The sequence below is a fragment of the Macrotis lagotis genome, chromosome 3 (genome assembly GCF_037893015.1).
Source record: "Macrotis lagotis isolate mMagLag1 chromosome 3, bilby.v1.9.chrom.fasta, whole genome shotgun sequence".
In the NCBI taxonomy this organism is placed as follows: domain Eukaryota; kingdom Metazoa; phylum Chordata; class Mammalia; order Peramelemorphia; family Peramelidae; genus Macrotis; species Macrotis lagotis.
This window is the reverse complement of record NC_133660.1, coordinates 137,729,601-137,732,230: the sequence shown is the minus strand read 5'-3', so window position 1 is coordinate 137,732,230 and position 2,630 is coordinate 137,729,601. Positions and strand designations below refer to the sequence as shown.

Below are 2,630 nucleotides of genomic sequence, written 5' to 3'. Positions count from 1 at the left end.
TGCCCTAGTACATGATCAAATTTTGTGTAAGTGTTATTTATAACAGAAAACAAAGTATATTCCTTTCTATCCCCATTGAATTTCCTCCATAAATCTATCATGTCTAGGTTTTCAAACAAACTATTTACCTCCTTAACTTCCTTCTTGTGGGAGGTTCAGGTCTCCAACAAGTAGACTTTTGCTGTCTATATCTTCCTGTAACTCCTTCAAATTTTCTAAGAATTTGGATGCTCTCCCCACTTCATACATATTTAGTACTGAAATTATTTTATCATCTTTGGTACTTTTTAGGAGAACATAATTTCCTTCCTTATCTCTTTTAAAGCTATCTATTTTTGCAGCTGCTTTGTCTGAGATAAGGATTACTACCCCTACTATTTTCACTTCAGCTGAAGCAAAATGTTTTCTTCACTACAGCCTTTTACCTTTACTCTCTGCTTCAAATGAATTTCTTATAAGCAATATATATAGTAGGATTCTACTTTTTAATCCACTCTGTTATTTGCTTTTGTTTTCTGGGAGAGTCCATCCCATTCAGATTTAATGTTATAATCAGTTATTCTTTATTCCCTTCCATGCTATCATCCCTCTGTATTTTCACCCTTTTTTCACTTTATCCATATTCCCCAGTCCTTTGTTTCTGAATACTCCCACCTTTGTTATGTTTTCCCACCATATCTAATGCCCCTCCCCATTCTTTCCCCTTTCTCCTTGCCCCTTATTCCTTTCCTTCCTTCTGTTAGTTCTCCTCCCCCCCCTCCCCTTTTCCCTTTTTGATACTTAATAGGTAAGATAAATTGCACAATTTAACTGACTGTGTATATGTTAAATTTAAGCCTAATCTGATGAGAGTAAGATTCAAGGGGTTTTCACCTCCTGCCTTCTTCTCCTCTACTGCAATAGGTCTTTTTTACTTCTTAATGTAGTGAGTTTTAGCCCATTCAATCTCCTCCATCCTCCAATTTCCTTATTGTCCCCCTTTTTTAATGAAGAATTGTTTTGAAATCATTCTGCATCACAGAAAAGTCACGAGGTTTCCAACACTTCTGGCTAAGTATATTCTCTCTAATAGATTTACTATTCTTGAGAGTTATTAGAGTTTCACCCAAAGAGGGTTATAACCAGTTTCATCTTAATGTATAGCATTTTCATGGCTAAGTCATGAGTGTCCATCACTTCTTGCTAAGTATATTCTCTCTAATAGACTTACAATTTTTGAGAGTTACAAGAATTTTTCTTCAAGGTGGGGATATAGCCAGCTTCATCTTATTGGATAAAGGTTTTTTAATTTACCTGCTTTTTACCTTTTCATGTGTCACTTGAGTCTCCTGTTTGAAGTCTAAATTTTCTATTTAGCTCTGTTCTTTTCATCAGGAAAAGTTAGAAGTCACCCATTTCCTTAAATGCCCATCTTTTCCCTTGGAAAAGAAGGCTGAGTTTTTCCAGATAATGAATTCTTGGCTGCATTCCAAGTTCCCTTGCTCTTGGAATATCTCATTCCAGGGACTTTGATCCCTTAATTTTGATGCATTCACATCCTGTGTAATCCTTACTGTGTTTCCTTAGTATTTAATTATTTTCTTTCTGGTAGCTTGAAGGATTTTTTCTTTTATCTGATAGTTCTGGAATTTGGCCACGACATTTGTTGGTGGTTTCATTTTAGGATCTCTTTCCAGAGGGGACTGATATATTCTTTAAATAACTATTTTGCCCTTTGGTTCCATGATATTGGGGCAATTTTCTATCACTAAATCCTGTAATATTAAGTCCGTGCTTTTTTCTCTTCAATGTTTTCAGGAAGATCAAGAATTCTTAGTTTTCTCTCATCTATCTATTCTCATGGTCAGTGGTTTTGTCAATGAGGTACTTTGCATTTTCTTTTATTTTTTCAATATTTTGGTTTTGTTTAATGGAATCCTGTTGTCTCTTGATGCCATAAGGTTCCACGGATTCCATTCTTTCTTTAGAGATGAATTTTCTTTATTTACCTTTTGTTACTTCTTTTTGAAGTCTATTTTTGCTGGAGTTTTCCATTTTCCCAAGTGAAGTTTGAGAGAATTGTTTTCTTTTTGCATCTGCTCAATTGAGGATCTGTGAGAATTATTTTCATTTTGTATTTGTCCAATTGTATTTTCCAAGAATTTGTTTCCTTTCTGCAAGATGTTAATTTTCTTTTGCAAGGTGTTAATTTTCTCTTGAGTTTCTTTTCCCAATTTTTTCAGTTGATTTTTAAACTCCTTCCTGATTTCTTCTAAGAAGTCTTGTTCTCCTCAGAAGTTCTAGATCTCTCTGGATTAAGATCTGTGGTTTCAAAATAATTCTCATGCTGGCTTCAGCAGGACATATATTAAAATTGGAACAATAGAGAGAAGATTAGCATGGCCCTTGCACAAGGAGGAAATGCAAATTTGTGAAGTGTTCCATATTTTTTTAAAAACATCACTTGTACAAAAATATTCATAGCAGCCCTGTTTGTTATGGCAAAGAATTGGAAATCAAGTAAATGTCCTTCAATTGGGGAATGGATTAGCAAACTGTGGTATATGTATGTCATGGAACACTATTGTTCTATTAGAAACCAGGAGGGATGAGAATTCAGGGAAGCCTGGAGGGATTTCCATGAACTGATG

General features: G+C 34.8%; 1 non-coding gene across 1 annotated transcript; it reads left to right on the top strand.

The window, feature by feature from the left end:
• The first annotated feature begins 2,325 nt into the window (after positions 1-2,325).
• Positions 2,326-2,430, top strand: LOC141519825 (U6 spliceosomal RNA). Its single transcript, XR_012477457.1, has one exon. It is a non-coding gene; the product is annotated as a U6 spliceosomal RNA (small nuclear RNA).
• Positions 2,431-2,630: the final 200 nt, after the last annotated feature.